Genomic DNA, 14,269 nt, shown 5'->3' on the forward strand with positions numbered 1-14,269 from the left:
TGCACAGGCGCAAAGAGCCCCTGACGTCAAGGTGTAGCGGGATATAGAAAAGATACACCCCCAAGATTACCAAGGCCCCTGCAAGCCTGCCTTGCTGGGAATATTACCAAGGCCACGCCCGTTTAGTGGACATGATGAATGCACCAAGCACAAGACCTCGGCGAGCCTCCCTCGCCGGGAATACAATCGAAGCCCCCGGCAAGCTTCCTTTCCGGGACGAAGATCCAACGCCCCGGCAAGCTCCCTTGCCAGGATGACGAGGCTATGCACTGGAGGGTGACCGCCCTTTCCACAGTGCCACCGCCCCCCGAGTTCCAGCGCATTCCGCATGCGCCAGTGCGGCTTCTAAGTGTCGAAAAACCAAGACACATGTCTTCCCCAGCACGGTGCTGACCAGGACAAGACGTGCATTTAATGCACCTAACAGCGGTATATGGATAAGCACCACTCTAGGTTCACTGTAACTTCTCGTGAACCTACAATTGAGCACTGTAGGTGACCCCTTTGCCTATGAAAGGAGGCCCTTAGCTCATTCACCAGGGGTTAGACTCTTTGGGGATTGGACAAGAAGACGGTTATCATCGGGCACTGTAACGAACAACGAAATGCTTAATACGATCAGACGAGCAGGACGTAGGGTTTCACGCATAAGTGGCCCGAATCTGGGTAAAAAGGATTACCGGGTGTTGATCATTAGCTCTGCTGTTGACGTTGTGTTTCCCCGCCCTACGATCACAAGGTTATCATGTTGATTCCCTTAGGTGTCGAACTAGCGTCGCCGACACGAGTGGGCCCAGAGATACCTCTCCGTCACACGGAGTGAGATATCCTGGTCTCGATTCATACCAACCCAACAGACACTTTCGGAGATACCCGTAGTGCACCTTTATAGTCACCAAGTTACGTTCTGACGTTTGATACACCCAAAGAACTCCTACGGTATCCGTGAGTTGTACAATCTCACGTTCCAAGGAAAAGATACTTGACATTAGAAAAGCTTTAGCATATGAACAACACGATCTAGTGCTATGCTTAGGATTGGGTCTTGTCCATCACATCATTCTCACAATGATCTGATCCCGTTATCAATGACATGCAATGTCCATGATCATGAAACCATGATCATCCATTGATCAACGAGCTAGCCAACTAGAGGCTCACTAGGGACACATTGTGATCTATGTATTCACACATGTATTATGGTTTCCGGTTAATACACTTATAGCATGAATAATAGACAATTATCATGAACTGGAAGTATAACAATAACCATTTTATTATTGCCTCTAGGGCACATTTCCAACAGTCTCCCACTTGCACTAGAGTCAATAATCTAGTTCACATCACTATGTGATTGCAATGAATCCAACACCCATACAGTTCTGCGGTTCGATCATGTCTTGGTTGTGAGAGAGGTTTATTAGTTAACGGGTCTGAACATTTCATTTACGTGTGTGCTTTACAAATCTCTATGTCTTCATATAGATACTGCTACATGCACATTTGGAACTATTCCAAATTACTGATGCACTATACGATCCGGTTTACTACTCAGAGTCATCCATATTAGTGACAAAGCTTGCATCAACGTAACTCCTTTACGACGAACTCTATTATCACGTCCATAATCGAGAAAAATTCCTTAGTCCATTAGTTACTAAGGATAACTTTGACCGATGTCAAGTGATCTATTCCTGGATCACTCTTCTACCCCTTGACTGACTCATGGCAAGGCACACTTTACGTGCGGTACACAGCATAGCTTACTTGTAGAGCCTATGGCTGATGCATAGGGGACGACATTCGTCCTTTCTCTTTCTTCTGTCATGGTCGGGGTTTTGAGTCTTACTCATATTCACACCTTACAACACATCCAAGAACTCCTTCTTTTGCCGATCTATTTTGAACACTTCCAAAAACTTGTCAAGGCATGCATTTTGTTGAAAGTTCTATTAAGCATTTTGATCTATCTCCATAGATCTTGATGCTCAATGTTCAAGTAGCTTATCCAGGTTTTCCTTTGAAAAACTCCTTTCAAACAACCCTTTATGCTTTCTAGAAATTCTAAATTATTTCCTATAAACAATATGTCAACCACATATATTCATAAAAAATTCTATAGTGCTCCCACTCACCTCTTTGGTAATACAAGTTTCTCATAAACTTTGTATAAAACCAAAATCTATGATCATCTCATCAAAGCGTATATTCTAACTCCGAGATGCTTGCTCTAGTTCTTAGAAGGATCACTGGAGCTTTGCACACTTATTAGCATCCATTAGGATCGACAAAATCTTCTGGTTGTATCACATACAACCTTTCCTCAAGGAAACCGTCGAGGAAACAATATTTTGACATCATATCTGCAAGATTTCATAAATGATGCAGCAACTACTAACATAATTCCAATAGACTTTCAACATTGCTACAAGTGAGAAAGTCCCATCGTAGTCAACTCTCTGAACTTTGTCGGAAACATCTTTGTGACAAGTAGAGCTTTATTAATGGTGACATTTCACCATCATCGCCTGTCTTCCTTTTCAAGATCCATTCGCAGTTAATAGTCTTATGACCATCAAGTGGTTCTTCCAAAGTCTATACTTTGTTTTCATACATGGATCCTCTCTCGGATTTCATGGCCTCCAACCATTTTTCGGAATCTGGGCCCACCTTCGCTTCTCCATTACTCGTAGGTTTATTGTTGTCCAACAACATAACCTCTAAGACAGGGTTACTGTACCACTCTATAGCAGCAGTACATGACCTTGTCGTCCTATGAGGTTTGTAGTAAGTTGATCCAAAGTTTCATGATCACTATCATTAGCTTCCACTTGAATTGGTGTAGGCGCCACAGGAACAACTTCCTACGCCCTTCTACACACACTGGTTGAAGTGATGGTTCAGTAACCTCATCAAGTCCCCACCATACCCCAACTCAATTCTTTCGAGAGAAACTTTTCCTCGAGAGAGGATTCATATCTAGAAACAAACACTTTGTTTCCGGGTCTGAGATAGGAGGTATACCCAACTGTTTTGTGGGTCCTATGAAGATGCATTTATCCGCTTTTGGTTCGAGCTTATCAGGCTAAAACTCTTTCACATAATCATCACAGCCCCAAGCTTTTAAGAAACAACAGCTTAGGTTTCTCTAAACCATAGTTCATATGGTGTCAGCTCAACGGATTTACGTGGTGCCCTGTTTTAATGTGAATGTTGTTGTCTCTGACGCCTAACCCATAAACGATAGTGGTAATTTGATAAGAGATATCATAGTATGCACCATATCTAATAGGGCACGACTATGACATACGGACACACCATCAGACTATCGTTTTCCAGGTGGCATGAGTTGTGAAACAATTTTCACGTGCAACGATGTTCACATTGTCTTAAATGTTTACCAAACTCGTAACTCAGATATATATATATATATATGTTTACCTCCACGATCACATCGTAGACATATTATCCTCTTTGTCACAATGATGTTCAACTTCACTCTGAAATAACTTGAACCTTTCAATAATTCAGACTTGTGTTTCGTGAAGTAAATACTCTAGTATCTACTCAAATCATATGTGAAGTAAGAACATAATGATATCCACTGCGTGCCTCACACTCATTGGACTGCATACATCAAAATGTATTACTTCCAACAAGTTACTTTCTTGTTCCATATCACTTGAAAACGAGGTCTTCAGTCATATTGCCCATGTGGTATGATTTGCATGTCTCAAGTGATTCAAAAAATCAAGTGAGTCCAAACGATCCATCTGCATGGAATTTCTTCATGCGTTTATACCAACAGGCATGGTTTGGATGTATCAAACGTTTCAAAAATGAGTGAGTACAAAGATGCATCAGTATGGAGCTTCTTCATGCATTTTTATACCAATGTGACTAAGCAGCAGTGCCACAACTAACTGGTACTATCATTACTACTTTCTATCTTTTGGCAACAATATTATGAACACGTGTATCACTACGATCGAGATTAAATAAACCCTTCATTTTAGGTGCCAGACCATTGAAGGTATTATTCAAGTAAAAAGGATAACCATTATTCTTTTAAATGAATAACTGTCTTGCAATAAACATAATCCAATCATGTCTATACTGAACGCAAACAACAAATAACAATTATTCAGGTTTAACTCTAATCTCGATGGTAGAGGGAGCGTGCGACGTTTGATCACATCAACCTTGGAAACACTTGCCACACTCATTGTCACCTTGCCTTTAGCTAGTCTTCGTTTATTCTGTAGCTTCTATTTCGAGTTACTAACACTTAGCAACTGAACCAGTATCTAATACCCTGGTGCTACTAGGAGTACTAGTAAAATACACATCAATGTCATGTATATCCAATATACTTTTGTCGACTTTGCCAACCTTCTCATCTACCAAGTATCTAGGGTAGTTCCTCTTCTGTGACTGTTCCCCTCATTACAGAAGCACTTAGTCTCGGGTTTGGGTTCAACCTTCGTATCTCACTAGAGCAGCAACTGGTTTGCTGTTTCATGAAGTATCCCTTCTTGTCGTTGCCCTTCTTGAGACTAGTGCTTTTACGAACCATCAACAATTGATGCTCCTTTTTGATTTCTACTTTCACGGTGTCAAACATTATGAATAACTCAAGGATCATCATATCCATCCCTAATATTTTTATAGTTCAGCACGAAGCTCTAGCAACTTGGTGGCAGTTACTCCGGAGAACTATCACTATCTCATCTTGAAGATCAACTCCCACTCGATTCAAGCGACAATAGTACTCAGGCAATCTGAGCACATGCTCAACGATTGAGTTTTTCTCCCTTACTTTGTAGGCAAAGAATATTGTCAGAGGTCTCATACCTCTCAATAAGGGAAGAAGCATGAAATCCCAATTTCATCTCTTGGAACATCTCATATGTCCAGCGACGTTCGAAACATATTTAACGCCTCAATTCTAAGCCGTTTAAGCATTGTGCACTAAACTATCATGTAGTTATCAAAAACATGTATGTCAGATGTTCGCAACATCCACAGACCACGCTTGGGATTCAGCATACCAAGCGGTGCATTAAGGACTAAGCCGTCTGCGTAGCAATGAGGACACTCCTTAGTTAACGGACCCAGTCGGCATAATTGCTACTTCTATCTTTCAACTAAGTATTTCTCTAGGAACATATCAAAAACCGTAGAGCTATAGGGCAAGCATAATTTGCAAGGACCATTTGACTATGTTCATGATGATTAATTTCGTATAATTAAATTATTCAATGAACTCCCACTCAGATCGACATCCCTCTAATCATCCAAGTGAAACATGATCCACGTCGACTAGCCCGTGTCCGCTCATCACGTGAGATGGACTAGTCATCAATGGTGAGCATCTCCATGCTGATCGTATCAACCATACAACTCATGTTCGACCTTTCTTTCTCCCATATTCGAGACCATGTTTGTACATGCTAGGCTCGTAGAGTCAACCTAAGTGTCATGCGTGTGAAACTGGCATACACCCATTGTATTCAAACGTTAGAATCTATCACACCCGATCATCACATGGTGCTTCGAGACAATTTGCAACGGTTCACACTTAGGGGGATACTTTCTTAAAAATTTCATGGGGGATCGTCTTATATTTTCTACCGTCGTTCTAAGCAATAAGATGTAAAACATGATAAACATCAAATGCAATCATATAGTGACATGATATGGCCATTATCATCTTGCTCCCTGGATCTCCATCTTCGGGGCACGATGCTCATCAATGTCACTGGCATGACACCATGATCTCCATCATCATGATATCCATCATTGTGTCTCCCTGAAGTCGTCATGCCAATCTATTACTTCTATTACTATAGCTAACGTTTAGCGATAAAGTAAAGTAATCACATGGCATTTGTATCTCATACAATAAATTAAGACAACTCCTATGGATCCTGCTGGTTGTCATATTCATCGACATGCAAGTCGTGAATCCTATTACAAGAACATGATCAATCTCATACATCCCATATGTAACATGACATCATTTTGGCCATATCACATCACATAGCATACCCGGCAAAAACAAGTTAGACGTCCTCTAATTGTTGTTGCAATTTTTACGTGGCTGATTTGGGTTTCTAGCAAGAGCGTTTCTTACCTACGTGACAGCCACAATGTTGATATGCCAGTGCTATTTACCCTTCGTAAGAACCCTCTTCATCGAATCTGATCCGACTAAAATGGGAGCAACAGACACCTGCTAGCCACCTTATGCAACATGTGCCTGTCAGTCGGTGGAACCAGTCTCACGTAAGAGTACGTGTAAATTCGGTCCGGGCCGCTTCATCCACGATACCACCGAATAAAGATAAGACTAGTAATGGCAAGCAATAGACAATATCAGCGCCCACAAATTTTGTGTTTTACTTGTGCAAAGAATCTACGCATAGAACCTTGGCTCGGATGCCACTTTAGGGAACGTGGTAATTTCGAAAATAATCCTATGCCAAACAAGGATCTATCTATGGAGAAACCAGCAACGAGTAATGGGGTGGAGCATCTTCATACCTTTGAAGATCGCTAAGAGGAAGCGTTATTGGAACACGATCGATGGAGTCGTACTCGCAGCGATTCAGATTGGAGTGTGATTCCCATCTACGTGTCGAACCACGACACCTCCGCGTTCAACACACGTACAGCCCGGCGATGTCTCCCGCACCTTGATCCAGCAAGGAGGAGGGAGAGGATGAGGGAGAGCTCCGGCAGCGCGACGGTGCGGTGGCGGTGGAGCTACAAGGGATTCCGGCGGAGCTTCTCCACGCTGCGCGGAAGAGGAGGAAGAACTGGGCTGCGTGGAGAGGGGGGAAACGATTTTTGTGTATCCTCGAAGGGCCAAAACCCTCCACTATATATAGGGGGAGATGGAAGGGGTGCCCCCCTTAGCGTTCTAACTCCAAGGGGTGCGACAGCCCCATCTATGGCTGGTGGTGGCGGCCAGGAAGGGAGGAGGGGGTGTGGCGCACACCAGATGGGCCTTGGGCCCATCTCCTTTAGGGTTTCCAACCTTCCCTCTCTACCTGCGCCTTGGGTCTTGGTGGGAGGTGCACCAGCCCACTCTGGGCTGGTTCCCTTCCACCTTTTGGTCCATGTCACCCTTTGGGGCTGGTGGCCCCTCCTGGTGGACCCCCGGAACCCTTCCGGTTGTCCCGGTACTTTACCAGTGACGCCCGAAACATTTCCGGTGTCCCAAACCCCTCATCCTATATATCAATCTTCCCCTCCGGACCATTCTAGAGCTCCCCGTGACATCCGGGATCTCATCCGGGACTCCGAACAACCTTCTGTAACGTCATACACTATTCCCATATAACACATGCGTCATCGAACCTTAAGTGTGTAGACGCTACGGGTTCGGGAAGCATGCAGACATGACCGAGAAACTCTCCGATCAATGACCAATTGCGGGGTCTAGATATCCATGTTGGTTCCCACATGTTCTACGATGATCTCATCGGATGAACCACGATGTCAAGGATTCACTTAATCCCGTATGCAATTCCCATTGTCTATCGGTATGATACTTGCCCGAGATTCGATCGTCGGTATCCCCGTACTTTGTTCAATATCGTTACCGGCAAGTCTCTTTACTCGTTCCATAGCACATCATCCCGTGGCTAACTACTTAGTCACATTGAGCTCATTATGATGATGTTCTACTGAGTGGGCCCAGAGATACGTCTCCGTAACACGGAGTGACAAATCTCGGTCTCGATTCGTACCAACCCAACAGACACTTTTGGAGATACCCGTAGTGCACCTTTATAGTCACCCAGTTACGTTTGATACACTCGAAGCACTCCTATGGTATCCGGGAGTTGTACAATCTCACGGCCGAGGAAAGTATACTTGACATTAGAAAAGTTTTAGCATAAGAACAACACGATCTAGTGATATGCTTAGGATTGGGTCTTGTCCATCACATCATTCTCCCAATGATGTGATCCCGTTATCTATGACATCCAATGTCCATGATCAGGAAACCATGATCATCCATTGATCAATGAGCTAGCCTACTAAAGGCTCACTAGGGACACATTGTGATCTATGTATTCACACACGTATTGCGGTTTCCGGTTAATACACTTATAGCATGAATAATAGACAATTATCATGAACTGGAAATATAATAATAACCATTTTAGTATTGCCTCTAGGGCACATTTCCAACATACTTATCCTAGAGTATTCATTGCTTACAATAGTGCATATAAATTGTAGAAATGATAGTATTATGCAACTTGTCTTGGCAGTACATGAAATGTTGATTTATTCTTATGTGTACTAACCTATCTCACGAGTTTTTCGAGTTTTGTGTGGATGAAGTTTTTGAGACTTAGGTGACACCGGGATATGAGAGGTTTGAATGAGATATAAAAGCTCAAGCTTGCGGATGCCCAAGGTACCCCAACTAAATATTACAAGAGTTCTCAAGCATCTAAGATTTGGGATGCTACGCATCCCACCTCTCTTCATCAACAACTATCGGTTAGACGATGTTGATCCTAAGTTTTTTTTGTCCACATGATATGTGCTATTCTGGGAGTGCATTTTTATTTAGTTTTATGTTTGAATACAATAATTAGATCTGAAAATTTATTGATAGAGAAAGACAGATAGAGAGTCCTTACATAGATACTTAATTGTTTGACTAGTCATTGGACTTCACTTATATCTTTTGAGAGTAGTTTAATTGCTTGCTGTTGTGCTTCACTTATATCCTAAGAGTGAATTTTGAATGAATTGAATATCATAAATATGAACTTATCAATGTTCTATATTCTTAATAGTAGTTTGACATTTAGTTTAGAAAGCAAAATCCATCGAAGTTAGACAATCATAGTATTGGTCATACAAGTAATTGATGAATGACTAGTATAAGAAAGGGAATTTGCACTTATAAATATATTATCTTGGATATATTTTATGATTGTGAACACCCATTAATTATTTTCAAATTTAATCAAAATCTGGATTTGGAACAAGAAAGACAACTTAATGGTTATGTTTCGGTATATTTGCATAGAAGTTATATTGTTATGGATACTCCAACATGTGGTGCTTGTTTAGAACCTTTTTCTAGACAAAACTTCGTACTATGTAGAGATACTACCCGTGCATCCAACTCCTTGAGCCAAGTTTCTTCCATGAGAGTCCATCGTACCTACCTATATAAGGTATTTCACTGCCATTCCAAGTAAACTTTCATGTGCCACCTCTAAACATTCAAATGAACATCTGTTTTGTGTGCTTGTACCGCTCACGGAGCGACGGGGCGATCATTATCTTACATGCTAAGCGATCTATTCTCATGATGAGTGTTTATTCACTTGTCATTGCATGAGAGAGGATGGTAAAACGGATGCTCAGTCCTGCATAACACACAAAAAAACAATAACTCCCCCTAGGAAGTTGATTGTTTGCAGGGCACCCATGGAATGTGATTGAATGGTTAAGGGGGTTTAAAATTTCAATTCTTTTTGGGAACCACCAATAATGTGATTAGCATGAAAGATATTGAAAACTCTGTTTTGAAGTTGACATGAAAGTCCCACCACCCAAAACTACATATTCATCTCTATTTGAAAACAATAAACTCTGGCACCACTGCAAATCCCTTCTTCCCTATACAAAGGTACAATCCAGTTACTTTCATGTTACTTACTTTTCATGTTGAGTCACCTTATTAAGTCCACCTCAGTCTATTAGTTGTCAAGCACCATGTGGTGGGGAAATATCCAAACATATATATCCACTCAAATACATTTGATCATGATTCATTATTGTTGACAATTATCATTATGATAAATATGTTGGGAGATGAAGCTTTAAAGCCCTATCTTTGTCTGTGTTCGCTGGATGTTGTTTGTTCTAAAAATATGCCTTGAGTATTAGCAATCATCAAAGACTATATGATAATTGAGTATGTGGAGCTCTTACTTAGAATTGATGACGCATTGAAATTGACTGATGACTAAGAACATATGATGTTGAGTTTTAAGAAAATGCAATGTTTGAGCCATGACATGTGAATTGATTGCTACTCACTCATGATGATCTTTATGAAAAAATTGCTGGTTATGATGCTCGTGAAAGTGATTGGAATTACCATTGATCAAACTTACATACTATCCTAGCATTCACACTCCATAAATTATTTCTTTTGTCATTTACCTACTCAAGGACGAGTAGGAATTAATCTTGGGGATGATGATACCTCTGCAACGTATCAATAATTAATGAAGTATTCATGACATGTTTTCCTCTGTGTACAATAGTTTATATGGTTTTGATGCACTTTATATGATTTATTTAGAACTAACCTAGACTGATGCTTTTTTCAGTAGAATTGCCATGTGTTCTTTTTGTGCAGAAAATGTAAGTTCTCAAAATCACCTGAAACTCTTTTGTAATTCATTCTCTAGGAAATAAGTAATATTGGATCAAAGAACCAACGGAAGGGAGCAACCTGTGGGCCACAAGCCAATAGGGTACCCCCTAGGTCGCGCCAAGATGGCTTGTGAAGCCCGCGTGGCTCCGTTTGGTGTGATTCCAATGATGAAAAATCCTATATATACTAGAAACCCCAGAAACATTGAAAGAAATTCCTCCCTGCTGCTGCAACTTTCTCTATCGATGAAAAATCCATCCAGATCCTTTGGAGTAACCTACCAGAGAGGGGAGATCATCTCCGGTAGCCATCTTCATCATCCCGGCAGAGGCCATGACAAGGAGGGAGTAATTCACCCTCGGGATTGAGGTTATGTCTTCAGTCTCTCTCTCTCATGTTCTTGATATGGCACGAATTTTTGTATCACGGGCCATGTTAATCTAGTTGGATCATATGATGTTATTCCCTTGCTAACTTGTTGTGATGAACTGAATCTTTCCCTTTAAGATCTTGTTATTTTGGATTGAATATTTTGGTTTGAGAACACTCGATGTATGTCTTGCATGTAGATAGCCGTAGTGACATTGGGGTATTAAAGTGATTCACTTGATATATGTTATGGCATTGCAGATTTGGGTGACCTTAGCTCTCTGGGTGCTCGTAGGGGTAGTCAAGGGTGAAAGGGAGTGAGACAGGGAGTGGGGCTAGGCTGAGGCGGGGCCCTCGCGCGAGCAAGGAGTGGTAGAGCTTGGAAGTGTCGGGTACACACAAGTATGGTGAGGGAGGGGTGAGGAAGGAGGGGGTCGGGCCTATTACTACGAATGCCAAGACGATCGTGGGAGAAAAACTTCCCAGTGCCCTAGGTGGTCGGGTCCTCACGACATCCTTCCTACAATGTGGGTGTGCACTATAGCATGCTCCAGAGCGTGGACTTTACATGCCAAAGTGTGTCCCACGTGCTTTGGACGTGCCCACCCTTCTCCACTAGATCTTGGTGGTTCTTGAGATGCCCTTAGTAGTTTATGAGCTAAGTAAAGAGGTATGGAAAAGAAAAGTAGAGGAGAGGGATCTGCTTTGATGGCTGTCCAGGAAGGGAAATGGGGGTTTTACCCCTCCAATAATTTATGTGAGGGTCTAGGACTTTTACTAGAGGTAGGGGTAACTAGGTGGAGCTATGGTAGAAATCTAGGGTCACGGAGAATAGTAAAATTAGTGAAAATAGCGACTTCTAGTTTTCAACAGAAGGTGTTCGATCATGATTTGAGATAGCTAAAAGGTTCTTCTTGCCATGAGGTTTAAGAAGAGTTAATTGTAGGTTCAAATGGTCTTGCTTACAAGGTTCTTCTTGCCATGAGGTTTAAGAAAGTAGCCAATGCAATTCTTGCAAAACCTAAAATTCAATAGAAATAGATTGGTGGTATTTGAGAAAGTGTTACTGTTCTCCTTCAGACGCCACTTGATCTAGATGCATCATTAGAGGGTTTGAACATGGCCACCAAATTTGAGCTCATTCGGTGACACTTGGCAATGTAAAGTTGGTAAAAGTTGGAAATGGACAAGGAGGGTTTTGGGGCACTTTGATGAACCAAAAAAATTGAGATGAAACCGAGATCATCATATGAGGCATACTTGACTTGCTAGATTTTTCTAGGATTTATTTGACAATATTTCTTATTGAAATATTTCAAATACTTGAAATATCCAGAAAAATGTTTTCGAGGGTTTTGTCCAATATTTCGAACATGACCATGTGTTGAAACTCACATATATGGAAAATATATGTACACTGAGTTTCTCTAAATGTCCTCAAATATTTTTGAAACGTTAAAATAGTATTCCCCTATAAAAGACCATTTTAGTCCTCAGAAAAAAATTAAATAAAATATAGAAATAACTTTGAAAATATATTTGTTGTTGTATTGGGAAGTTTTAAACATAATAAGTTCCAAAGAAAATCTTTGGGATAATTTTTGTATCCTAGTTTGAGGACTTGTAGTACAAACCTCAATTTAGTGGGTTTTGTAAACCAAAATATAATATATACTTTTTGGCCAAAATAATTTGGTATAAAAATCGTTTTATGTCCTATACACATGGCATGATCATTGGGCTAGATTTTGGATCCAGAAGAAGTGTTATGAGAGCAGGTGGATTTTTGAGAATTAGGAGCTCACTCACAGAGCGATGTCGGACACCCTATGTTTCCCCTGCCATCTTACAAATCAGCGTCGGTTAAATCGCCATGTCCCTGTCATGAGGAAGGAGACAAGAGGTGGTCCTCACCCATCATCCTCTCCTCTCTCTCCGTCCCATCTCTCAGTTAGTGGCGCCTGGGCCGTGCGAGTCGGGCTTGATCGCGGTGCGCGCGCACCGTTTCGTTGGGTTGTATTGGCTCCGGGCTGGCCCAGCTGGGTCTGCCTTCACCCAGCTGCCGTGTGGCCATTTTCTTTTTCTATTTTTAGTGGTTTCGAAAACTTAGAGAGATTCCAATATTTTTCCAAATCTTGTGATTCAAATTGCTAAAAATTTGTGATAATCGAACCTATTTAAGGTTGCAACTTCCACTACATTTGGACAATCTTTTGTGTATTGTACAAAATTAAATCCTTATTTTCACATTTAAATCCTCTCCTAAAAATTAAAATCTTAGTTTTTATCACTCCAACTCCAAATCTAACAAATATGGTATTTTTAGTTTTAAATGTATTATTTAATAAAAATAGATTGACATGTTTGTGAGTGCGTTATTTTTCATGTTTTTGCTATGGCCTTATTTGTGGCCCGTTATTTTGCAATGTTAGATCATGTTATTGATGGAGGAGTTGGAGTAGAAGCATTTGAAGACTTTGAAGGCTTTACTGATCTCGGAAAGCAACCTTCGACCATGTTGATGAAACCATTATATTCATGTCCTTACTGCACTTTACTCTAGCATCAAAGGCATGATGATTCTGGTGAAAAACATACTAGGTTTGTCCCCATTGCATATTCCGTTGATTCTTGCATTGTCCATCACTCTATTTCCTTTGTAGTTATGTGGGTGGGAAGTAGTTAGGAGCTAAGTAGTTGCTACGCAAGTGGGACAGGGATATGCATCGAGATGGAAACAAAAGTGTTTTACCGAAGACTTTCTAAAACCCCATTGGATGCCACTAATACCAGTGGGATAGGTTGAGCTAGGTAACAACTTGATAAAAAATTGGTGTATAGAGGCAAGTTTAGCGTGTTGTTTTAAAAAATAGAGAGATTTCACATCTACTGATCGTCCAAACTATACATGTACAACCACACCATACCTTTTATGGGAAGGGCTTTATTAACGATAAATGGACACTGAGCTTAGGCTCGTCTGAGCTTGGTGAATGGTACCATGATTTATAGTAGAAGAAAAGCTCAAAAAAGTTCAAATTTTTGTGGTGCAAGATGCTCTCTACGTGAAATATGTGTAAATATTTGTGAAGTTTGGACTTTCAAGGAACTCGTGGCAATAAAGAGAAAATCACGCGTGAATAGTACGATTTTCAAAAGTTTCTTAGACATCTGAAATTTTTCTTTTTGCCACGAGCTCCTCGATTGTCCAAATTTCAAAAAAATTTGTACGGAAGTCCTGGGCAGAAGCATATTGCACCACAATTTCTTTTGGATTTGTAACTTTTTCTCTACTTGAAATCAATGTACTATTCATGCCCGGGCTCATCTAAGCCCGGGGCCAAATCACTGCTCTCTTTTATTGAGTACCTTGCTCATCACTAGCGAAGAGTTTGTAATACTAGTGGGGGGAAGTGAAATGTTCACTCTCAATACGGGGTCGTGCGTGAATATATGGTTATGGTTGTATTTACA

Source organism: Hordeum vulgare, chromosome 6H (assembly GCF_904849725.1).
Source record: "Hordeum vulgare subsp. vulgare chromosome 6H, MorexV3_pseudomolecules_assembly, whole genome shotgun sequence".
Lineage (NCBI taxonomy): Eukaryota > Viridiplantae > Streptophyta > Magnoliopsida > Poales > Poaceae > Hordeum > Hordeum vulgare.